A 26,649-nucleotide genomic window follows, 5' to 3' on the forward strand; every position below is an offset into this window, starting at 1 on the left:
AGGTGGCTGAGCTAGAACGTAGGCTACAGTTGACAGTAAGCAAGTACCGGGAGGAGAAAATGTTGGATGTCCTGATTCTGAGTCACATTACAGTCAGTTTCCACCATCATCCATCACGAAGGCACATCCATCAGCACAAATGGAGATTTCTGTTAAAGCCCCTTAGAGTTTGTTAGGTGGTTTAAGATGGCCTTATTCTAATATGAATTCATCCTAGAACATTAAATGTTCCCTGTCTTATGAGTCTTCAGGATTCTTGGAGGAAAAATAGGCAAGTACTTTCTGTAAAGTGCAAGTTGTATTTGAATGTACACTTAATTTCATCGTGATTGATATCTGTGTGTTAATTATATTCTATTTTAGGCAATACCTTTGCTGTCACAAGGCAGCGCCTTTTATCCAAGGAGTTCAAATTGAATTAGAGACATTAATTAAAGCTCTCAGCGCTCTAGTAAGGCAGGCAAGTGCTGTTACTCCCATTGTTTCTTGAAATAAGAAGAAAAGAATAAAGCTGGGTGTCTACTTAGCCACTTAAAAGGTAATTTTTATACAGTGGGATAGCTCAGAATGATAGATTTTTGCACAAAGTGGTATTGCAAGGTCTGTTTCATATGAAGGAGGCTGTGTAGCCCAGATCACTGCTATTAATGGAAAGGCAGAATGCAGGAGCTCTGACTCTCCATCACTTGCTGTGAGCACTCCACCGCTCCCGTGCCTCCTGGGATTTTCTACCTTTCTTCTAACCTCCGTACCTTTCATTTATCCCTTCTATTAGATTCAAATTGATCTTGGACACATCCCTTCTGTTTTCTCATGCTCCTTGTTGTAAACTATTTCCACCAGAAATGCAGACTTAGGAAAGAGAACTTACTGAACACATTATTTGCAGAAAAAAAAAAAAAGTCCCCTACCTCTTTAAGCTTCATGCACCAATAACTCTTTCTTGTGCCCCACATTTGGTTCTTGGCAGGTTGAGAGAGGTTTCTGCCTGCTGCCATTTACCAGAGGGAAGAGGCTAACCATCGCTATTTGTATCTGAAACACTTCTGTTCTGCAGCAGCTTCACACACTGCTTTAGAATGCTGATAAATTAGTAAAAGACTGAGGTGTCAAGGGAGAGATGAAACAGCTTATGTTAGTTTAGAGCTCGACCCTGCAAAGTGACGAACGTCTGACCTCATTTCAGCAAAGAGCTTAAGTGTATCCTTAATTTTAAGTACAGGAGATGCTCTTTTCAGTTTTATTCAGCTACCCCTGCTTTAAGTTAACTGCACACTCACATTCCTGCTGGACAGGTAACTGCTGCCCTACACTGGTAGGGTTTAGTTCATGTTAGGTCGCTGGGTGCAACTGGAGCAACAGCATTCATGTTCTGCACCTAATTCAGAGATGGCCCATGAAGGTGCTGGAAGGCTGTTACCACCCGTGATGCAGCTTTAGTTGTCCTTTAGAATGCTGGCCAGCAATCCAGCCAAGCCGAGGACATCTTTTCTGTGCCAGGGCCAGAGGAAAACAGGGAACATGGATGGAAATGGATGGGGAAGCCAATTTGTCGGGGTTTGTTAAGTCATATGAACTTCTGTGGATAAACCTCAGCTCTGGGAAAAACAGATTTTGACTACTTCTGACCTGCATGTCTTTATAGCTCAAACTACAGGCACTGGTATCTGACTGGAGTCAGAGATGGAGCTGCAATTCAGCAGTGGCTCTGACTTTCTGGATGATTGTGGCATGCAAAATCATAAAATCCCAAATTACTGTAAATCTATTTCTTTACAGAAGTGGGATTTCTCCATTTCAGGCAATGATAGGTGAATCCCTCCTCAGACCTTGATAATTCTGCACTGAACGGTGTCTAAATTTGCACTTTCTTTAACCATTTCAGTTTAAAATATGAGTAGTTAGACCTGAGGGATATTCATCAGCTGAAATATTTTTTGGGTGAGGAAAGGCAAAGAGAGAGGATGAGAAACACCTCTCCAAAACACCAACGCAGCCCACAAATTCACTTCACTTCTGCAAAATTGTTCATGCTGAAAACAGCAATGATTGGGAGATGTCAGTGGTTTGGTTGTGAGAGTACCAAAGGGAAATATTTCCAAATCTCCATTTGAAACTAGCAGAGCTTTATTTTTTTTTTTTTCCTTTTGATTTTTCTTTCCAGCCTATTAAGAGGAAACAGTGATAAAAATATTTCTTTTGACCCCAAATGACTTAGAGGAGAAAAGTTTTTTTTTTCTTCTCAGTTCATCAACACTTTGCTTACAACTTCTCTGAACACTCAGTGAAGCAAACCCACCCTACAAATCCTTTGTTACAAACCCTGCTCAACCAGCAGCCTAAAGGGAGTGGGTTTTGTGCAGAAACTCTAATTACTCCCTGCATATAGCGAGGCGAGAATCACACTGGTAACAACTAGGTACCTGTTCTCAGCTCGTTTGTCCCCACACTTCAGCTAATTATAAACTACTGGTGTTATTACGATGAGGATGAGAGGTGGCTTGAAACTGAAGAACTGTGGCAGGTGTACAACCTCTGTCAAGTCACAACATCAAGTGGTGCTGGACAGAGGGAATTAAACTCCATTAAATCACCACAAATCTACTAGCCAAGGTAGCAAAGCCACCACTCTGAAATCCAGGATCCATGGGCGCTTGGTTCCGGGCTCTGTTTAGAAAGGGGATCCAGCTAACAGTGCCTGACAGGTCGGGAACTGAATTAACAGACCTTCTGCATGCACACACAGGTATGCGATGAAGCCTCACGTTTTGAAGACGGTCCTGCTGAATCTGAGCCTGGAACAGCGTTGTGCTAGGTGCTGTACAAACAGAAACCAGAAAGGCAGTCCATGCCCCAAAAAGCTTACAATCTAATTAGAAGACCAAGGACACCAGATGGCCAGGGACAGATGGGGGAACGCAAGGGAACAGTGAGATAATACCGCTCAGCGGGCTGTGGAGCAGTGGTGTCAGCACACCAGCAGCCCTACTGTTGGCAAGATTTTGATAGCCATTGTCATAAATGAGAGTTATAAATAGGGAGGCTGGATAATGAGCTAGCTTTGTAGATGTTTGTGAGGAACTTCTCTCATTTGTAAAGTGGCAGAGATAGAATGAATATAGATGATAATAATAATGATAAATTGCACTTTTCTGAGCTGCTTATTAAAAAAAAATATGGTGGGTGGTGAGCAGTGATTTCTATTAAACACTGCCCTGAACTTGCAATTATTCCTACTATTATTAAATTATTGTCCCAGCTAGTCCACTTCTCCATAATTTCATTCTAAGTTACACAAAAATGCAGGTCTGTCTTCTGTCTTCCTCAGTACTTATACACCTCATATCAAAGTCCAGTAATCTCATAAGTGTTAATAGGTTTTTATACTTGCAGTAGCTTTAGGAGATTGGGAAATGCTGTTTTTCCCATTCTGCAGAATGGGAATTGAGACACGGCATAGATTAATGGCTTTTCCCAGATCATTTTATAACTGCTTCAGGAATTCAACCCAAATCTCTTAAGTCTCAGCTCAACGCTATGTCTCCTTACAGTACCCTTCCTACGCACCTTCATGCTACTATTCCAGAATTAGCTAAGACTTGCCACAGAGCTGCTTAGGATTTTTTTGGATTGCTCATTTTATGTCAGAAAAATGCCAATTCATCAGAGGCAAAACACTTTGTAGAAATTTGTTGATTTAAGGGGAAAAAAAAGCATTTTCATGTAGTCAGCTTTTCTTTGGAACAGAATGTGTTGAGCGTTCTATTTGGAAAGGATCGGTTCAAGATTGTGTTTTGTTTTTCATTACATGTTGAGTAATATACATTAAAAATCAAAATGAAGTGTTTTCTTAAACAGTATGTTTTGACTGAGCCAAAATAGATTTTGTAATTTATGCATAAAAGAAAATGTCCAAATTAATGCAATACTTTTCTTGCATTTTGGAACAAGAAACACCTGCAAACCATACACAAAATCTGAACAAAAATCGTACCATTCCCTACAGTCTTTACTGGAAATTTGAGACAGACAATAATCTGAAAACTAAGTTCAGAGAAGCCTGTGCCAGTCCACAAACCCTGGGTTTTGCCATCATGCTTGTTCCATTCTGTGTGCTGGTCTCGCCTTCCTAATATATTCCATTGCAACAATTTGGACCTGTAAGAAGACAGCCTGAAGAAAAAAAAAAAAAAAATCGATGCCAAAACTGCCCTGAAGAGCAATAATGTAACGCTCAATCCAAAAGGTCAACTGTTATCCCACACCTGACATTCTTTGCAATATTTTTGTTGTTCTGAAGTTCATTCCTGGGCAGGGACTTTACCACCAGAGCCACATGGAGTGACCCTACTCCATAGGGCTTGGGAAATGCAAGCTAACACTCATTATTTTGGTATGCTAGGAAGCTGAGGTTACCTAATGATCCTTGTGAATGATTTATCTTCCTGTTCTTCTTGTCCCTTAGAAGGAATTTTAGCTCTTGACCTGGCTTTTTTGTGATCCTCAGCTCTTACTGGAGGAGTAGAAGGGGTTAAAATCTGCAGGCCATTGCTTCTCCTGGTACAGCTCCTGCTGCTTGGATAATGACAGCCCTGCCTGCCAGGATGAAAAGCACCATTTAACTCGGCGTTTCCTATGGGCACCAGGTTCTGCCACCACGGATGCTGGATGAAGCCAAGGGAGCCAGGGGAGCTGAAGAGGAGAGGGAAAAGGGACCCGAGTTGTTTGCAGCAGCAAATTCTGGCCCCGGGCAGACACGCCCCTCTTATCACTCTGAGAGGAAGAAGAATTTGCTGTGGCCATAAAAATCTCCCTGTGCATTCACCACACCGGCTCCTGCTGCCACTGCCTTAGACCCTTGCACAGCTACCCTGCCAGGAGACTCGAGAAACAAGGTGAGACCTCGCAGGGATGGCGTGGCTCAGACTTCTGCAGGGAAAGAGCTGCAGGCAGAACCAAGGGGAGGACAACTGGTCACTGACGTGGGCTTGATACCTCTGCAACCACCCGACAGGTGCTGCACAGTGACTTAGAGGTGTGTGATACGAATCACTGATAGAATTATTGAGGACGGATTCCTTTAGTGCCCAGGACACTGGTCTGAGGCTGGGGACACCCACATTCAGCTCCTGCTGCTGCCCTGCCTCCCTGTATGGGGGAAGTTACACGCACATTGATGCACAGGCACTTAAATTCAGGCTAGAAATGTGAGCTAGAATGTGTGTTAGCCCCAAATAACACCATTATATCGGCAGCTTCTGAAACAGAAGCCAGAAATCTTGAGTGTAGCTCTGCTCTAAGCATCTATGCAGGGTCTGCAGTTGCAGGTTCTGCTGGAAGGTCTATTGAAGTCAATGAGCCTTGGGTTGGATCTCATTGCAAAAGGATAATCAAATATCATATTAAGTCTTAATTCGTAACAGCGTATTAAATTAGAAGCTCAAATTAAGCTGAAACTGCATTTATATAATGAGAAGATTTAAAATCTGTGTATCATGAAGGTGGGAGAACTCCTAGCCAAAGCTGTTCTCACCAGCCTTGCATCTGAAAGCCAGCCTACCTGCAGCACTGCATTTTAGCCTGTTTCCTCAGCCCTAAGCCTGGAATTTCCACTGAGACAGAAGGATGTGTGGAAAATAAAGCCATCTCATACTTACCAGTATTAATCTGTCAAATACAGAGGGCTCTTACTAGCTAGACCCTGACCAATGCCAAGAACTGAAAAATCCCAGGGGATACGGAGACTCTGCACTGGCATCTCACCATCACAAATAGCCTCTTCCATCAGCGCACCAACCCTGCAACACACATTTGCTAAAAATTGAAGGAACGCATTCCTTGCTAGGATTAAAGTCCAAAAACACTCGGATCTGAGCATCTCGAACATTAAAGCAGTTTGGTACCCAAGTTTCAGGCCACCTCTAGCTGTGAGTTTTATTTATTCCTTTCTTTGAGACTGTTCTGCTCTGTGCTAAATCTATCTTCTGACCACCTGGAGCGTTTGAGAGTCTTGGCTGTGATGCTTGTCTGTTTAGATAGGCTGTAAGTAGAGCTGGTCAAAAATTTTGACAGAACAGTTTTTCGTAGGAAAACGCAGTTCTCTTGAAATCCAAACGTTGCATGGGAACATGTCAATTTTGACAAACTTTTTTATGTTTAAAGTGTCAAAACAGATCATTTTGATTTTCTCTTTTCATTTCATGTTTCATTTTGAGGAGATAAACACATTATTTTTATGTTGTTTCAATTAATTTGTTTTGACATTTTTACATATTCTGTATTGTATTGATACATGTTTAAAATATACTATATATTGTATAAAATGCTTGATGTTGGTTTGTTATATGTGTTATCATTATTCAATAGTAAATATTTCCTGTAGCATTTTAGTACTTCAGCACCACAGAAACAGTAGATATTGATGATCTCAAATTATTATTGCTTTTGAATTTTTAGGCCACAAGAGCTTTGTGGGAACGTGGTTCTCATTCAAACTGGAGCTTAAGAAAAACAACCACAAATCAAAAAGCGTGAATTTCCCAAGGAAATAGCATGTCCATTTCCCAAGCAGCTCTGTCAGCTCAGTGACTGCAGAGCACAGCTCCACTCCCCTCTGCACATCACAAAACCAACTTCTCTGCTTGTTATTAAAAAAAAAAAAAAAAACCCACCAGATTTTTCCAGGATAGAATTTACATGTAGCATTTTCAAGAGCATCAGGGATTTCAAAGTCTGAATACTACTGACCTCCTGGGGCCTTTGGCTTCCAAACCACTTATGTACTTTTACAAGATATATTCCACCTCCTTCTTGGAAGTCTCTCTGATTTTTTTTTTCCTTCTTCTTTTAAACCACATTTTTGCTCCTCCATGCGTAGCAGAGGGGAATTGCTACCCGTGAATTTGCACCATCAAGCCTGTGTAGGTGGTGGTAAAAGCGGGTTGACAAAAAGGGCAAGGTATGTGGCAAAAGGGAAGGGGAGAATGGCAGCACGGAGCAGAGCCTGTAATGAGGCGACTCTATTGATTCTTCATTTCATGGATGAAAATGTCCCCAGCGGCTCTCGTGCATTCATGGCAGTTCGATAAGAGACTGAGGGCAGCGGGTCCCCGTGCCGAGCTGTGCGTGCCGTAGTGCTGCCCGTGCCTGTCCGGGGGGCTGGACGGCGAGGGGGCAGCAAGTCCATCTTCAATGTATGTGCAGAGAGCAACGTACACAAAGGCAGGGCCCTAACAGGAGTCTACGCGTGATGGTGGACGGAGCAAGAGGCAGGGCATGGCTATGCATGGCCAACCTTGTTTCCCTTCTGCCTTTCAGCAGGCTAAGAGAAAGCTTCAGGAGGCAGCAGGGGCTGCTCCTTCCCATTGCAAGGCTGACAGCACCCCTCGGGGTGGGGGGCTAGCCCTGGCCGTGGGCTTCATAGGGCTGAGCCCAGTGGTTTGTGCAATGGGAATGAAAAGGAAAAGCATCTCCAAACTTTGGAGGCTTATTTAAAGTAGTAGTGGGCTTTTCTGTCTGCTTTTCCTCTTAAAGGGACATGCCGCTAGCGCCAAGCACTGCAGTTTGCAATCTGAATTCCCCCGTGCAGCTGCTCAACGCACACCTCTGCATGCAGATCCGCCTGGTTCTCTACTATTGCTCCAGCTGGCCTGTCACTATGGATTACAGCTTTTCTCTAACAGCGAGTACTGCCATACTCTGAGACTTCCATTAAAAGCTGATGTTTCCACCTCCCCGCCCCACAAATGGCTCCATCCCAGCCTACATCTCTGTATGCATGCCTTCATCTCTGGGGTGGGGAAGAAGCAAAGTGCCTCCATTTGTTCCTGTGTTAGGCAGCAGCGGAACAAGTTGAAGGCAGAAAAAGATGTTTGAGGATGATAAATTTTGAAAACTATGGATTATTTACTGGAAAGTTGATCTTATCCCTTGTCATCAGCACATCTGCAATATTGTAGCCCCATCTCTCTGACAGCAACAGTACAACTGAGCACTGAATTACCCCCTGGAAGAGTTCTTGAGGGAGATGCTTCATTACTCGAAACCACACTGTGGAGTCTCTTTGGAAAGGAGGAATGGTCCTGCAGGGAGAGATTGCCCATCCATGCCAGACACTGCAAATCATTAGCCCTTCATTGCCAGAGGATTTGAAGGCTGCTGACAGATCAAAAAGAATTGGCGTGGACACTTGACCTTTCTCCACTGCCAGGAGGAAATCATTGACCAGGAAGAACGGCACATGCTCTACCAGGCTCTACAAAGAAAGGGAAGAGGATCTGGAAGAAATCAGAGCTATTTGTAAAACAAACACTGCTGCTTCATCACAACCTGTGCAGTTGCCAGCACTGCCATCACTCGTGGGCATGATGAAGGGGTGGCTTCCAGTTCGGCAAGTGCCAGGTGCCATCACAACTCCTCCTGCTCTGAAGGGGACATTCAGAACAAACGCCCAGAAGACTTTCTTGTGGATGCTGAAAGATTCACACCATTGCAGGCCAGGAACAGGACAGGACATGCTAAACTGTAGCTAACAGTTTCACTGGCATGGTGTCCTGCCAAAGTGAGCGAGCAGTCCCCTCCACCAGCATGCACACTGCTGACTTCTGCCAGATTTTCTCCACTGCTTGATAGATCCTACATGCCTCTGCAGCCTCCCAAAGTGACTCCGTCTGAAAGCAATCCAGAGCAAGCATCACATTTGTTTCCTCAACAGCCTAACTCCCAGAAAGATCAGCTGGCCAAATCCAAATCTAAAAAACACCTTCATCATTGGTCATGATTAATTAATTCTGCTTTGACATTCCCCAGGGCACCTAGAAGCCAGTTACAGCTGCCGGAGAAAGAGACACTGCTGTGGAAAAGGAATAAACAGACTTGCCTCAACTGCAGCCATGGAATTAGATAATAAATAGCTAGCTAGATAAATAATTTTCTGTGAGTGGTAAATCAAATGCAGAACAGGAATACAGCTAGCTGGCTTATCCCTGTGAAATCAAAGGTGTTTGGAAGGAGTTTCCAAAGAAAGAAGGGTATTTAGAGCCTACTGTGCTCATGAAGACATAGCCTGAAGTTATCTATCATGTCTAATGTGACTGTTTACAATGACAGACAGCTATTCCTGGACATTTTATTCTTGGTATAATATTCTAGGACCAAAGAAGCTCAAGGAAGCTTCCTCCTAATTTACATCTCTGTTTTCTCCCTCCTCCTGCCTGGATTGCAGACTAGATAACATCTTTGTTCCCACAGCATCAACACAGTTTCTCCCCACCAGCTGTTGTGTGCTTGGCCTCTGTTCCTCGGGGAGCTATAGGTATCAGTCCAAAGCACGGATTCTGCAGCCTCTTCTCCTATCTGCCCCTTAAACGCCTCTCCTCCCTAAATCCAGAGACTATTTGTAAATCTGTAGTCCAGATTAGCCCATTAACCACACAATAGAGGCTCTGGTGACAAGAATATTATTCTGCAGGACTTGAGGAAGTCAGCAGGAGTTCCAGCAACATCCCAGCTTCAGGTACCGACCCTGTGATGTGTATTGTACCAAGCAGATGGCGGTCTAATCCCTGCCAGCATGCAATGCCCAGTGCGCAGAGAGCACCCGTAACCCCTGTCTGATTGAATATGCATATTCGCCTCTGATTTTACTCGAGCACTAGAAGTCTCTGCACACAAACTCGTCCAGACAAATCAAGTGTAAGACATCTGTGTTTGAGGTCCTGTCACAGCAAACTGGAGAAATCTGCTCGTTCCCCTTTGCCCACACATCTCCCTGTAAGCCTTTGTTCCCCTTTTGGCCCCTGCATCCCTGAGGGCACCAGTCCCACCTTTCAGATCTGCTCATGCTCCCCTCCCTAGACATTCAGTTTGGACTCCATGCTCCCACTGCAGTGAGCGTTTCTGAGTGTGCAGTTGGCCCCTCTGCCTTCCTGCATACCTTCACCTGGAGTCTGAAATAAATTCAGATCACCCCCTTCCCTCCCTCTTCGCTACTCTTCTCCTCCACACACCTTGCTCCTTCTTTATCCATCACAGTGGGCACAGCCAAGACACATTATTATCACTTGTCACTTCATTAGTATTCTTCTACAGGAGGACCAGAAGAGGAGAAAAGAGGAAAGCGTTCAAAAATGGAGAGCGAGGAAAGTGGGACTAAAGGAAGAGTAAAAAAGAATTGAAGGTGTGAACGAGAAAGTGCAGGAGTAGAAGGAGTATGAGAAAATCTAATGGGTGAGAAAGAATTTTATAATTAATCTGCAGTCATAGAGAGAGCAGCGGAATGGAAGTCAAGACTGTAGGCTCCTCTATATGCTTCTGCTACTGATTTACCCTGAGACTTCAGACAAATCTTTCTGTTTTCTCCTTTCATCTCCTACTGCTCTGTACCCTTTGAGTGTATGTTATTTGAGGTACGAATTGTCTTTAACTGTGTGTAGCATAAAGGAAACTGCAGTCATAGGCACTAAAGATGTGAGACATGATTTTTAACACATACTAAAATTAGGCACAGAAAAGTGCTTGGGGATTGACTGCCAATGTTTATTAAATCAGGTTAAATTTGTTAGATAGCTACCATCAAAAAATGGGATGGGAAAAATTTAAACGAATCAAAGTACATGACTGTATTATTCCTTAACTTAAATGCATGATATTGAAATGTTTACAAAGTGGATCTAGAAGAAAATGAAAAAAAAAGACTAAACAAAAGCGAAAAAATACAGTTATGGAAAAAAAATTTTGCATTCCTGCAAAATTTGAAGTTTTGAAGTGATTTTCCATTTGCTTTTCCTTCTAGTCCCAATTATAAAAGAAGTCTTTTCATTCTTCCCCCTCACACCAATTATGTTTGAATAGCTAAAATTAATTTTTTCCCTTCTCATTTCAGAACCAAACTGACAAAAAAAAAAAATATCCTTATTCACCTATCCCTACTAGGAATTACAATAACTGTCTGTCAGATCTTCATAACAACATGAGGGATCTCAGCAAGGCTGAGTTTCTGTGAGTCTCTTAAGCTGATGACTTTCACAGTCCTTTGCTCTATTCCAGTCTAAACCTGCATTCAACAGAGAACTTAGAGTGAAATAAATAGATTTAGAGAAAAATAAATGAGCAAGTCCTTGTATCAAAAATGAGAGTAAAGTTCCCAGGAAATAATCTGAGACTGGATTTACTTTTACCACTAGAAATTGCCATATACTGCTTTTTTTATTTCAAGACAGTCACACCATGCCTTTTTACCCTCTGTTTCTCTGAATTCTTTCTTTTTGCTTCTCTTGGCTCTCGCTCTCTCTTTTTTGTTGGTTTTTTTTTTTTTCTTTAAGCATTGCAGTCCCTAACATACAATCAAATAGGCATGAGGTTCCTTCAGAAAACTGGAACATGTGATGTCCAAGTGCATCTGACATTAAGCAAAAAGAAAAGCACAGCTCCCCACAAACAGCCAGCCCTGGTTCAGACCACTGAAGTGTGCTCTGAAGGAGACACCAATGCTCAGGGATGGGAACAGCAAGTCCTGGGGCTCCTGCTCCTCAGGCATCGTCTGGCATCCGCTTCTGTGGCTGAGCGCTCAAGTATAGGACCCTGCTCCCAGCCACCCACCTGCAATCTCAGTCCCAGAGGTATTTAGGGGAGCATCACCTGCTTAGCTTCCTGCATCCAGTGGATTAAAAAAAATAGGCATGTATATAGGAGTTAGACATCTAACTATCTCTGGGTGTTTCTACATTGTCAAAGAACTTGGCCCCTGCACCCCTTAGCCACATATACTGCACTTCAATTAGTTTGGAATTGGGGTTTCTTCAGGAGGAAACAAGCTTTCACTAAGAAGGAACCCAGTTCTGGGTATATTTTGCTTTCTTAACATCAGTTGTGGCCAATATGAACAAGCACAAACCCTCCAATGGCTTATTTTCATCTTCTACAGTCCTTCAACACTGTCCCAGAAGACAATGCGTGCTGGAACACTCTGCACATGCACATGGGGCATGGAAAATGCATCATGAGCATCTTATTACAAAAATACTGCATTATTGAGCTGGAGGTCAGCCCTCATATCCTTTCAAGAGCCTGGAATTTAAAAATGACACATAAAAATAAAATCTAGAGTGGATCTTAGCTCTCCTGTTGGTTTCCTTTTCCCCAGCTCCAAATCTTATTTAAGGCAGTCTGCAGACGAGCAGTAACACTGTGCAAGGGCAGCAGAGTGTGTATTTGTCCCCAGCCCTTCTGTCCACCTCTATTATAACACCTGAGAGAGGGTCGTGCCCCCAGCACCAAAGGAGTGTCCCTGTTAGCTGAGACACAAGCGGCTGGGGGCTGTACCTCACTGCTAACAAGGCTCTACAGAATTGCTCCCTTGGAGGAGCAGCAATGAGAAAAAAATACACCACGGACAAAATTTCTGTCTTGAAACTTGAAAACAAACAAAGTAATGAGAAGCACTGCAGGAGAATCCACTGGTAGGAAGGACTTATCAGCCTCTGTTGCTCCTTTTTTTAATGTAAGCAGCTTTACCATTAATTGCTATTTACCTAAAATGCTGAAGTTGGTAAGAAGACTAATACGCTGCACTGAAGCAGCAGTCTTGATTCAGGCTTCCCAAAACACAATGGATGTGTGTGCACACATGCACGTGTGTGTGCGTGTGTGTGCACGTGCACACTTGCACACTTCATTGTACATGTTGTGTAAGTAAAAGCCCCATATCTGTGTGCAAGGGAGAGAAACAGATACAATTAGCATATTCTCTTATATATTCCAGTAAAAGGGCAACTTTAGTTAGTGGTCTTAGGCAGTGAGAAGAGAAATTAATTCAGGCCAGATTTCTAAACATCGGGCCCTTTTGCTGGGGCAGAGGGGGGAGAGACGCAATCCAGCGCTGCTTTTGCCCAGCACTGGATAAGGAAAGATCAGCACGGCTGAATACCAGTCTTGGGGGAGGAAAGGGGGGGGCCTGTATTTCCTGAGGACACAGGTTGCTGAATTCTTAAAAAAAATCCAGACTTTTCCCCATGCCAAACTTGGAGCCGAGTTCCCTGGGTGGTTTGCATCCACTGTGTGAGCTAGAGGGCTCAGAATCACAGCACTGACTGTAAGAAATTCAGCTCCTATGCATGGAAACACATGCATTTAGAAAGCTCTTCTGAAAGGTATCAGCCTAAGTGACCTGCCCAAGGTCATATATAACATGTCGGTGACAGCATCGGGATTGAACTATCTTGCTACAGTGCTGCTTTATTCTCCCAGTGCTGTTGCATCCCAAAACATCCGCTGCTCCCAGTCCACTGCTACCTTCCACTCCTTATCGCAGTCTCCTTAGAGACACGTCTGTCCTGTGCTCCGTAAACCATAATATACCTACAGTCTTTTATTCACTATCCATCACCATGCAGTTTTATTACAGATCCCTGAATTATCCAGCGTAGTCTACAATCTACTTATTCCTGCCAGCCATTCTCCCTTTCAGCCCTCTCCTCACCTTTCAGCCTTGTCAGTGTTTTAAGTCTTCCAGGTACTTGAAATGCAGGGACAATCCTGATTCCCTGGGGGAAATCCAGCAGAATTTCACTGAGGCCAGTCTGCTGGTCTCTCTCTCTTTTAAATGCAGATGGTTGGAAATCAGAAACCAGCACTGGTCTCTGCAGTCACATTTGAACCAATCCTTCAAGAACACTAACTCACAACTGCCATTTTAAAGCTCTGATCCCCATTCTTGCCATCTGTAAAATTTTATTCCCCTCCTTCCTCTGCTCCTTTCATCAGAAATCAATCTTCCAATAATGCAGGTAAACTACAATCCTACTTCATAGCTATTTTTTTTGCATGCATCTTTCTCATGCATTTTACAGAACCGAAGCTCCCTCGCCCATCCTTGCCCTTTCCAGCCAGGCTTACAAGCACAGTAATCATCACACCTACACAACACCTCGTCAGCAGATTTGCACCTGCTGGTCACATCTCTGTCTGGTTTGCAATCCAGGAAGCGAAGGAATCATTCGTCCTGATGTGGCAATTTGTCTCAGCATTCGCACTTGCCTTGCCAGTGAACTTTGTGTTCCTACCTGCCAGCTCTCCTCTCCCACCCCCCATCCCTCCCTCCCAGCCTCGATCACACATTTCCCTCAGAGCTTTATTCCATCTAGTGTATATGCCTTCCTCACAGCCATCAGCTTGTCACCCTTCCTGCCTTTCTGAAGGAAACCCAGTTGTATTACTGGTCTCAGCCCCAGTACAGATGACCATGGAAGAGCAGACTCCTCTGTGCTCAGCTACAGATAACTATGGCCCTCAGCAAGTGTCACCTGGTGAAGCTGAACACCCTTGTCTGTATGCGACAGCCTGTTCTCTCTTCACCCAAACATCTGCCTTCAGCAAGAGGGGAAAACAATGGCTGATATGAGAGAAAGAGTATGGAGAAAGGCAGGTTCCTCCCTCCTCCCACCAACATGGCCCCAGAGATAGTGGAAGACCATGGACAGGGTACAGGACTACACACAGCAGACAGGGTGGTCCTTCATCTGGGGAGGTACCTTGGGACCTTCTGGTCATGGGGCTGTGGCACTCAAGAGAAACTGGGGGGAGAGGAGGTGGGACACCAGTGGGCTCCTTATCCGATCTCTCTCCGTTCTGTCACTCCTGCCAGGGTGGTTTGGTCAAATCCCCAGATTTAGTGCACCCGGGCACTCCTCTCTGCTTCAGGCTTCCCGCATAAGCTTGGGCAAATTCTTTAAGGTGACATTTTGCAGACACCTTGGAGGCTGATTTTGCAAGTGTTCAGCATACCCCACTGTGATATTTAAGGTCCCGTTTTCTAAAATGTCCCATTACCTTGCCACCGACTACTTTCGAAATCTGTCCAGGCCAAGCCCAAGCTCTGATTCCTGCACACTGAAATGCTTCCACTGACTGTAATATGATTTGAATTGATCCCTGAGCCTTGTGCTGCACTTTCTCTGGTGCTGAGCAGAGGTGACGGCATTCCCTGTTTCTTTTCCGCCTCCTCTGTCTGGACCGCAGGCCCTCGAGGACAGGGAGCTTGCATCTGCACGGTACCGAGCACTGAGTGACTCCAGGCTCATCTGAGCTCGGCACCATCCTGCAGATAATGATGGTGATAGAGGAAACTGAAACGTGCAGCTCAGGGTCATTGCCGCTGCTTATAACCACCCGTTTTATGTCCTACTTCAATATCTAATGTAATCAGTGAAATTACTTTTGTGGGAGTTGACACAGAAGAAGAGATTGTTGGATTGATATTCTGTCTGGCATTGATGAAAACCTTTTTATAATACCTTAATCCAGCACCCACAGAAGCAATTTGCTAATCTCTTGCTGACTTAGCTACTAGCAGGATCGACCATATCCAGTCATATTACCTGGCCAGCCATATTATGTTCTTTCTATGCAGAAAGAAAATGTCCTTTCTGACCCCAGAAGATGGTCAGCTTTTGCTTTGAAGCATGAGATCTGATTACCATTGTCCTAGATTGCAGAGCTGCAAATGCTATTAATTGCTACAAAGTTATGTAGCCTTTTACACTTCAAATCCACCCAGACTTTCATCTCAGTGACATCCTGCAGCAGGGAATTGTGTAGCTTCACTATACGCTGAAGAAAGGACTATTTCCTTTTAATTTGCTCTAAAAGTTGCGCCCTTTAATTCTGATGAGTCCCCTTGTTCTCATATCATCAAAGCGTTAAAATGTTTCTGATCGCTTTTCATTCTCACCTTCATATACTTTTGCACTGGAACCCAAAAGTCCCTTCTCACTCCTAGTTTTCCCAGGCTAAATAAACTATGATTTCCAGGCCTTCCTTATATAACTTGTTAATATTTGTAAAGCAATTTAAAATATATTAATATGGTTCAATTATAATATCATTTCTATTTTCCATCCTTCCTTTTAATGTCTCAAGCGTCCACCTAATTTGCCATCAATCTCCATTGATTCTCCCTCTGATGATACGTTAGTCTTTATAATATCCCAGGGAATATTTCTTCTGCCTTCCTGACCAGCATTTTGGAACAAAGAAGCTGGACTCTGACGGATCATAAACATGATTCACTCTGCACTCAGCATGTGCATGGATTTGCTGTTGTTTAGATTTTGATCCTGGAAACAGGTTTCATTATATCCACAGGACTGTAATTAAAAATTAGTTTGATTCAGATTTCAGGATCAGGCCCTTTACAGTCATGACTGCACTGGGTCAGCGACGTTTGAGCACATATTTGAAAGCAAGCCTGTGTTTGATATTCTTTGAGCAATAGCTAAGCACTCGATTACATGCCCTGCAGAATTGGGGCCCGCGTGCTGTTTAGCCAAGGGATGTGATTCCAGTCACCAACAGGGGAGAGGTGGACCAGGAGAAATGGTTTTTCACTCCTTCTCTTTCCCATAGAAAGTTGGAGACACCCAAGGAAATTACGTGATACCACATCTAAAAAATCCCAAACAAATTACTTTTGCACACAACTCATTACTAATCCCATTACTGCAGAACATTATGAAAACCAAAATCATAAATGGAGTCAATAATGAAATAGTCATGCCTGTACGATCTAGGCACCCTGGTGACACTGCACATGACAGTCCTGAGACAAGTACTGACTGCGCACATCCCCGAGCAGCTGAAAGGTTATCCCAGGAGGGATAGCACTCATCCATGCCTTTCTGCTCCCTTCAGTATCCTACTGTTTTGGTTACACCAATCTCAGTTTCTCCCAGTCTTAACAAGATCTAATCCAGCTCCATCACCAATACATATCGCTCCTTCCTCCACGGCACTAGCAAATACCCCAAGCACCACATCCAGGTCTGGTCACTGCCTTTTAACATTAAGTCTTCTGCCCCAAGAAGCAAATAAGAGAACTGATGCACAAAAAGGATTTTTATCACAATATTACTCAGATTACAACTATTAGGTTACTTTAAGCCAGCATCATACAAATGTTGTGGGAGAATCCTAACTGGTAGCTTTTCCCTGGCTGATTAGATTTATCTATTCACTGGCCTAAAATATGGTACAGCAACCCACCATCATTTTCAAATACTCTATAGTTTTCTTTTAGGAGAGTGGAAATGGCAGATAAACACATTATCAGCATTCTCAGGCATAAAACAGCGAAGCCTGGAGTTGTTTTGCAGAAGCAACTCTGAATTTGGACGACATGACATAAGTAATTCTAGAAATAGCTGCTGGTCTTAAGGCTACGTTACATGTATCCTTGTTGCTGCTTTTTTATCTCTGTTCACAATTTTAGCACAAACATTATGCTGTCTTTTTTAGTTCTTTCCTTTGACTCTCTCAGTATTTCTCAAGCGTTCTTCAGTCTCACCTTGTAACTCCTAAGCTCTCCCTGCTCCTCCCAAAACACATCTTTGATTTTTACTGCAAACATCCCCCAGCACAGAGCAGTGTGAAAAATGTCTGGAATAACTCTAGCATCCTCATGTTCTAGGCAAGGAGGTGGTCTGAGCCAGGAGGAACCCATAGCCACATATGCACCCCAGCATATGTCTGAGGGCTTTGCTTACCCGCTCACCATCTGTACCTGCCTGAAGAGCAGTCACACGGCGAAAGCAGCCAGGCTGCTCCGGCACTTGTCGCCTGCCTCGCTGCTGTCCATTCTGCTGATCCCAGAAGTCCAGCTAAAGATTCACACCTGCTAGTCCTGGTTCTCCCTCCTGCCCTGAATCATCAGCCTCCTCCCGAGGCTCACAGTCCATTTCCTTCCATCCTTCCTTGGTTAGTTTTAGTTTCTTTGTCATTTTCTAACTATTGCTTTGAACTATTGTGCAAGCTTCTTTTATTTATTCCTCTGGTCCTGCAGCCACACCTGCAATGTAGTGCCCACACAAGGCAATGGTTTTAAAGCTTGCCCTCCCAGTCTTCCCCCTGCTCAGCAAGTCAGCATCCACAACTGCAAGGATAAATTACCACAAAGGTCTCCAATGTTAGCAATGTATCAGACAACCTCATGCACTGCTCTAGCAGGGTAAAGAGATGGCTAAATGGAATCAGTTGTGTCGACTCAGGACTTCTGGCCAAAACTGCATCCAAAATCATGATGGACACAGCAGAGTCTAGAGCACAGGCCAGGTTCTAAATCATGCTCTAAATCAAACCCTAAGAAAGAGATCCTCACTCACCATGAAGCCAGTTAACTCCCCTGGCTTCGACAGGCTGGGATGATTTACAGCAAGCGGTTCCAAGCCTTTCACAGATACTCACTGTACAGCATATTTTGGCTGTAATATGCATAGATATAAAAGTCTAAGCTATTAGAAGACCTATTGTAAGCCTCCAGGCTTTACCTTCCATAAACACTGGGTGAAAGAGTGCACCTTTATCAGGATAACTATGAGACAGGTCCCAAGCATGAAAAGATTGCAAGAACCAGAGCCACTCTACTGGTAATTGGGCAGTACAGGAGAACGGAGAGGAGTGTGAGAGCTCCGTCTGCTCCTATATTGTGTTTTGATTTACAGCAAAAAGTAAGTTGAACAAACTGTATTTTTCTGGAGCTTCTCTTACTTGTGAGAACCTCCCATAGCTTGGTTTGCAAGCTTCTGCGTCATTGCTTGGTATGTGTCAGGCCAGAGCTGGCTTTGCTGGAGTTTGTGAACCTCTGGGAGGAAAGGTGTCACTGTGATGGCAATACTCCATTGAACAGTGCCCACTGCTAACACACAGAGAGAATTTGTTCTAGGGCTTGAAAGCTTACTGGTGTTCCTGGCACCTCAGTTTCTACCTCTGCCCAGCATTTCTATCACCAACATAAACAGTGAACAACAACAGTATATGTCTGGCAAAGGCTATTCACTTTGTCCTCCTCTGGAGGCCACCATTTGAAGCTGTTTTAGATTATTTGCTCCGATCAGCTGCTGCTGCTCTGACTTACTGTTATTTCTATTGCCAGCATAAGAAGTGATCCATCAGCAGTGCAACTGGTTGTTTTTTTCTGAAACAGGAGCAGGGAATCATGTGTGTGAGAGCTCAACTATTGGGGAATGCTATGTTAACACCTAGAGAGACGCCATCACCAGAGCCGCAGGGGCGTTGGTGCCACCACGGGTACCGCTCTCACCCAGCACTGCGCTCTGAATGGGCTTGTCAGCAGACAGCGATGGCACTGTGCATAGCTAAGCTCTGTCAGCTGCACCTTGTAGGCAATGATAAAATGGATTTAGAGCACATGACTTCAGAAGAACAAATAGCAAAAATAAATGTCTTTTCTATGATGCTGCTTGCAGGTCCTGCCTCAAGGCTGCAAGAAAACAGCTCGCCAAGCAGGAGGCTGCAAAGGTTTAGAAATGTTGTATTAACCCCCCCATCCCAACCACAGAGGGAACCCTGGGCCTGACTCCTCGCTCCTTTTCAAAATGACATGGTTATGCCAAATTTATGCCACCTTCACTTAGGACCTGATCCAGCATCCCTGAAGTAAACTTGAGTCCTTCAATTGCCTGTAGCTCAGGGTAAATCAGCAGCTCCTCCGATTTCTGCTGTTTCTCCCATTCCTCCGTCCCACTAGTAATAGCACTTTTTCTTCCCTGAAACAGTACAGCTTAGTCTGTCAAGTCAGCAACAGCTATCCTGCGTCTACTCTTGAACCCTGGTGAATGCCACCTCATTTCTCTAGTCCAGCTCTGCCCATGTTTCACTCTCTCCAGACAACCCAGTAGATACCTCCAGTTCCCTTCCCCAGGTCTCTGCTTTAACATTTCCCTTTCCTGCACCGATGACAAGCCACAAGCCTGCTGCAGCCCTGTCCAGCCGAGCTCTGGTCCCAGCAGGTCGGCTGGATGTGGCAGTGCAGGGCACGGAGAGCAAGGAAAAACTCCCCTGGCACCCGAGCACACTCTGAGCTATCACACACAGCTGGGAGGAGGAGATGCTTTGCCCTAACTCAGCTCAGCACCATTTGGTAACTCAGCATCATGCTCCGGGCGGCAGCCATCTTCTAGGCGAGAGGAAGAACCACAGGATTGAACCATGGTCTATGGGTCTAGCAAGAAGCCGGATCTTTCTGTGAACAAATATTCTCCCCTTCTGGGAAGCTGCTCTGCACAGCCTGGAAGGAAGTGGGCCAAGGTCCTTACGGTTGTTAAAAAAATCTCGTGATACTTTGCAAGAGGGATGGTGTAAATCAAACCACAGGGCACAAGCTACCTAACTCCGGGTAATTTATATTCTGCCTCACTAAGTTCATCTCTGCACTTTCAATGCATGAAGTGATTTTTCACTTCCCCTGTAGTATTTGCTGGCACGGAAAAGCTGCTGGGCTCTGTCCCAGAAGTAGCTGCATTTCATCACTGGGTAAAAGATTCCTGCATGCATGGGGCCAGATCCTCAGCAGAACTCGCCCTCGCCCCAGCGGCTCCGCAGCCGGGGGGATCCGGCCCCAGCCCATTCAGCTGCACCTGGGCTCCCTGGAGAAGAGAGCCCTGTTGTTATTTGGCTTCGCCACCCTCCCGCCCCCGTATTATTATTAGCGCTTGGCTCCCGCTGCGCGAGGCCGGGCAGGCGGGGGGAGGAGGGCGATGCGCATCGCTCCGCGCCCCTCCGCACTGCTCCGCGCCCGCCGCCGCTGCGTGGAGCCACAGCGCCCCCTCCTGGGCACGGCCGCGCCGCCATCCTGCCGCCGCGGAGGGGCTGCGCGCTGGCGCAGCGGGGCACGGGGCTGCCGGCGGCGGAGGGGTCCTTCCCACGGAGGAAGGGGGGGTCCCTGCTTTTCCATCTGCGGATGTCGCGCCCCCAGGTGCTTTTGGGGCTCTTCACCCGCATTTCTGGTATCTAGTGATTTTAATTTATTTTTTTTTATTTTTCCCCTCAATTATTTTTTCCTGCCTTCACAGCATCTCAGCATGGGCTGTAGATACCGCGTGTGCAGGGGGCCCTGGGTGCACTCTGGACATGCCCACCCATTGCTGGAGGTGGGCAGGGGGACGGGCAGGACACGCAGGTGCTGGGGCTGCAGTGCTTTCCCGAGCAGAGCCCCCCACGCAGGTGGGGCACCTGCCCCAGCAAAGGCGCGGGTCGGGCTTTGGGCTGCTCCCCTGCACAGACACAGTGAGCACGATCTGCTGGCAGACCCCCTCCCACGCAGTGGTTAGCATCAGCCTTACACATATTTCCAATGGAGTAAATAAACAGCAGAGGTGAGGAGGGAACACAGACAATTAATTCTCTCTGCCATCTCTCTTGGGACACCTTGTACCTATAGCAAGCCAATTCACCGTATGTTCCTCCTCTCCAAAGTTTTAACACAGACTTTGGTTGGCCTTGTTATATTCCTGCTCCTGGAGGGCTGCACGGGCTCCTCACTAGGCCCTATGGAAAGAGGGGGAGGGGAGGATAGTCGGAGGGGGATGTTGGTTAAATACATCTAACACCAGTGACATCACCTCCCCTGCGCATACTACACCGTTTCTGATGACAGGGGCTTGCAAAGGCATGGGATGGTTCGCACTCTAAGGCTGGGAGGGTTTTGCTCTGAACCAGGGTGAGACTGAAGCGGAGCCTTGCACTGTGTATGTTTTAGCTACAGACGCGTTTGTGGCTTTGCTCACATCCACTCTCCCACACGGAAAAAAGCAAGGCAACTCTAGCAGGGCACTTCCCATACTCACAGGCTCCAGCTCTTGATCAGAGAGGCTGTGACGGGTATGGGATTGCCACCGCTCCCCACTACCATTCCCCTGCTCCCCGCCTGCTGCTTGCCTGCCTTTCCAGTAGTGCAACCATTACCGAGTCCCAGGAACATGCAAAGAGCAGTAAAACAAACGTAGGCACACAAAATGTAGCAGGCTTTTCTGCTGAGTCGCAAAGGGCTTTGGAGACAGACAAACCCCAAATCAATGCCTGGTACTAACTACAAGGGAGAAGACTACACTGGAGGAACAAACCACCTACTGAGAGACCTGCAAAGAAGGCAGCATGTGTACGCTCGTGGGAACATCTGACTGTTTGATTCGCATAATAAGAATATCAATGCAGTTATTTCTGCAGGTTACGGTGTGTGTTCATGTGCAGATCAAGCCTGTGTGTCTGAGTGCAGGGGAACTGCGGGGCTGCGTAGCTTGAAGAGGTGCTTGCATCCGTGGGAGAGAAACACCAAGATGCTGTGTTTAAGCATGGGGTGGACTGTGCAAGTTTGACAGCATGTGTTTTGTGTGCTTAGCGTGTACATGTATGCGAGGGAGACAACTGCTTGTCTGTGTGGTGTGTGGGAGGGAGAGATTCCGGGTTTGTCTGTCTGTCACTCATAAGCAGATCTGATCAATCTTTTTCCTTTATAAGGAATTTTTTTTAAAAAATAAATCTTTTCAGATTTCTTACACAAAAGCCTCATCTCCTCTTTACTCACTACCTCCTCCTCTCACCACCTCCCAAATACTTCTCTACAACTCTTGGGAAAGCAGCTTTACTGCCATTAACCAATTATTATTATGCACCTAGATGAGCAGCCAGAGTAAAGCATGAAGGACCCTTCTGTCCCACCTAGTGCAGATGTCAATCACGAGGATAAATTCATACAGCAAGACTGCCAGCATTTCATCTGCTGCTTGTTTCTCCCCATGACCAGGAGACTGCATCTAAGAAGTGACACCCACTCCCCTTCCCCACTCCTAAGTAAAAGCAAGAGGGACTCTCCAAAAGCAAAACACACACTCACACCTCCAGCCCTCCTCTCCTCGGATCCTCGCTGGGTCTTTAGACCTCGGGGATGATGTAATGGTGTGGAGATGCCCTCTGTCTCCCTATTCCCCATGGACTGGAAAAGGCGAAGTTACGCTCCACACCAGCCTCGCGATCAGCTTTGAGAGCTGAGCCGGGGAAAAGCAACCTCCTCCTGCACTGTGGGATGCAGCCCCCCGCCATCGCTGCCCTCCCTTGGCTCTGCTGCTGCCTCCCAGTCCCCACCATAAGTAGAGGCAATCAGCCCCGTGTGGGATTCAAGGCGACAGACTTTCCTTTTCCTCCGTGATTCGCTTGTCACTTGCAAAAACGGAGCAGTGGATTAAGTGGAGATGACACCATCTCCTTGGGGACGGTTCCCCACCACCACCCGCTCCGGGATGTATCGATACTCCGGAATACAGATGGATGCTGGCTACCTCCCACCCCCACCTCCACCCCTGCCTCGCCACCAGCCCAGCCAAACCGGGGGGCTGAACCCCTACTAGTGGGCATCCTCCAGGGGCTGCGTCTTTCCCCAGTAAAAACCAGAGCTCCCAGTCTTCCCAGTTAGCAGCAAATTTCGGCCTCACTCTCACCGCACACACACGCACTATCACTAACTGGGCTGCGGGACTTCTGCCATCCAGCGCCCCCCCCCCCCCCCGCAACTCCGTGCTGCCCAGGGCTGGGGTGCAGGGCAGAGGCGCCGTGTGCGCGGCTGGGCGCGGAGGGGCCGCGGGTGCGTTACACAACGCGGCCGAGGCAGGACGGGGCACCGCAGCCGCAGCGCAGCGCTCGCCTTACCTGATGCTAATGTCCCTCTCTGGCGGAGATCTGCTCGCCCGCGGGTTTTATTCGGCTCGGTAGGAACTTGTGGGAGAGCTTCTCTGTCCAGCTTGCATACTGGGTGCTGGGCTGAGAATGCAGGCGTGAAAATCCTGGGGCTCTAGCAGTCCTTTTCATGCTCAGACAGAAAATCCCCTTCCTTGATCCAGATCGCGGGCATTAAGGGCAGAGGCAAAAAAAAAAAAATTAAAAAAATCCTTTTTCCTCCCCTCTTCCTTTTTCTTGCTAATTTTCCCCCCTTCCCTTATTCCTGTGCCCCCTCCCCCTCTTCTGCTGCTCAGTTCGTAGCCATCGGGGGAAGGAGCAGAGGCAGCAGGGAGAATGGAGAGGGGGTTAGAAATAAAAATGAAAAGGGCTCCAGGAGGGAAGCGAGAGGCTGGGCTTGCCACGGGGGGAGGGGCTTGGAGCGGTCTGGAGAGGATGAATGGGGAAGAGGAAAGCAGGGAGGAGCCCCAGCATGGGCATTTTATTCTAAGAAGTGTTTTGTACATAATTAGGGAAGGGGAGGGGCGGGGGGCAAAAGGGAGGGACTTAAGCTCTTGCCAGACGGAGCTTGGACCGTGGGAAGGGAGGATGAGACTGAAAAGGACCTCTGGATGGGGCTGTGGGGGGATCTAAACTTGTCTGCCCCCCCTGATTTGGGGAGGAGGCTGCAGTGGGACTGGGTGCCATTCCAGGCAGCCACCATCCATTTAAATTTTTTTTTCTTCCCCCTCGCCTTTGATTTTCTGCTCAGCGGAGCCAGGCAGCAGGGACCGGATCGGCCGAGGAGGGAGCTGCCGGGGGGAGCAGCCTGTTCCCCGGCCTGGCTCCGCACTGGGGGGGTCCCACCTCCCCGAGGAGGGGGGAGGGAGCCGCCCCCAGCCCCGCCGTGCGGGAGCGATTCAGCACCGCGGACAGCGCCGGCCCGGCCGGGCGGTGACGGACGCTGCGGGCCCGGGGCTCCGCGCTGCTCCGCGCTGCTCCGCGGCTCAGCCCCGCCTGCTCGGGCAGCGCCCGGGAGCGGGCCGGGCTGGCGAGCCGAGCCGAGCCGAGCCGAGCCGAGCCGAGCCGAGCCGAGCCGAGCCGGGGGGGCAGCGGGCGAGCGGCGGCGCTCCCGGCCCGGCTGGGTCCGCCCGGCAGGGCTGACAAGTCCCTCCGCGGGGCTCGGATGGTAAACGGGGCTGGGGGTGCCTCAAGGGCATGACCCAGGCACGACAAACCTCAGCAAAGGCAAGCCAGCGCAGGAAGAGCCGTGCACAGTTCCTGCCACCCTGTGAGGTCTCTCACCAGGGACCCCTCAGACAAGACAGTCACAGCTGTGCGGTGGGGACACAGAAGGGAAAAAAACAGCCACCCTTTTCAGGGTATGTGGGGCAAGGAGGACAACGGGAGACACCCTCCTTCCATCCCCCTTCTCTGGCCTGCAAGGACACTCTGTCCTTCTCTCACCCATCCCCTGTGGCTACAGAACATTGTCTTAAGCTAAATCTTCAGCAAATCTTTCCTAAGCAGAATTAGAAGCTGTTTGGTTAAACTCCAAGCTGTTCTGATAGGGCTGAAGCTTAGCTTATCTCAGTTGCAGTGTACCCAAAGCTCCCAAGTTTTACTTTTTTCCAAGTGACTGTTCAGCTGCAAAGCACACTTGCCAGTAAGCCACCCCTGATTCTGTCACACTGGCTCAAATAAAAGGCTGAAATGACTCTCACAGATTTCCCCTGGTACAAGGCCACAGATGAACAGCTCACACCACAGCAGAGAAGACTGAGGGATCAGGTCTTATACAGAACATATAAACAAATGCAAAGCACACATTTAAGCAAATAAATGGTGTTTGGTGCTATCACTAGTGTATTCTTTCATTGGTGCTCTTGGCATTTACCAGAAATGGAGGAGGAGTCCTTCTGTCCTACATAAGGTTCTTTGAAATCAAAGCAAAGGCTCCATGAACAATGTTGCATGGGATTTACCCATTAAACTAATGCAACAATATTGGCTGTCTTTCCTCACTACATCTGGAAGATTATTGTGTGATTGTGTCTAGCAGGACCTGGCACCCCCAGCCTGATACTTCATATTCCTGTGAAGTGAGAGCAGGAGAAAACAGGCGAGATGATGGCACCAAGGTCTCATGGACCTAGAGAACAACTAAAATATTCTCTACAAAGCAACACTTTCTTCCAGAAAGTCCATCATCAAACTCAAAGGACCAGTGTCCTGCCTGGAAATAAGAATTTCTATCAATATTATAAAAATGTAATAATAAGAGAACACAAAGCAAATCTAAGAGGGTAGTTTTGTTCATCATTTTCCTGTCCCAGAATGTTCCCCCCCGCCCGCCCCCCCCCCCCCCCCCCCCCCCCGTTCATACATACACTATTGTTGCCTCTTTCCCAAAAGCTTTTACTGACTCTGTATCAAAAGAGGATTATTTGGTGCATTGAGTATTCAACATGTTCTCTTACAGTATTGTTGTGTTCAATGAGCTTTGCTCATCTGAATGGACACTCACTGCATAGTCCACTGGTTTAATTTGCTGCTTTGGAAACCTAAGCAGGTTACAGCATATTTAGCTATGTGTCTATTCTTATGTGTCAAAGATAAGGTTTCTGGATGCCATTTTTAAAAAACAAAATTATTTCACTTCACTAGCTTTCTCTTTTCAGTGGTCTCTTCTGTTTAGTTTTGGGTACTTCAACTCACCTTCTCCCTGCAATAAACAAAGCCTGAATCTTCACCTCAAATCAGCAAAGCTCCATTGAACAAGAATTTCTATTTTTTCTTCCAGTAAGGACTTTTTTTTTTTAACTGTTAACCATTTTAGCATGTCCAATCCTCACACTTTTCTTTCTCCTTCAACAGTTGTCTTAAACACAATGCTTACATTTTTTTAAACTACCATATTCTTCCCATGAAGGAAAAGAAACTAATAAATCAAGGGAGGATATGAAGAACAGAATTCACAATATACATGGTGTAAACGAGTCTCCCATTTGCAAGTGTTAGGCCAAGAAAAAAAACATTGTGGTGAGAATGGTAGAAAGAAGAGAGAAGTGTCCATGTTCACCTAACAGCTGCCACAGAAATGAGAAAATTAGTTACTGCTGTGTGCTCCAAGCATGTTGCGGGTATGGGTTA

At 46.5% G+C, this 26,649-nt stretch overlaps 1 protein-coding gene across 1 annotated transcript in view; it reads right to left on the reverse strand.

Moving 5' to 3' along the window:
• Positions 1–23,929, reverse strand: part of BRINP1 (BMP/retinoic acid inducible neural specific 1) — an 89,756-nt gene extending 65,827 nt beyond the window's left edge. The window contains exon 1 of the mRNA XM_005441989.3: positions 23,491–23,929. The gene's annotated coding sequence lies outside the window, so the exon portion shown is untranslated. The remainder of the gene's footprint in view (positions 1–23,490) is intronic.
• Positions 23,930–26,649: the final 2,720 nt, after the last annotated feature.

The sequence above is a fragment of the Falco cherrug genome, chromosome 9 (assembly GCF_023634085.1).
Source record: "Falco cherrug isolate bFalChe1 chromosome 9, bFalChe1.pri, whole genome shotgun sequence".
Classification (NCBI taxonomy): Eukaryota; Metazoa; Chordata; class Aves; order Falconiformes; family Falconidae; genus Falco; species Falco cherrug.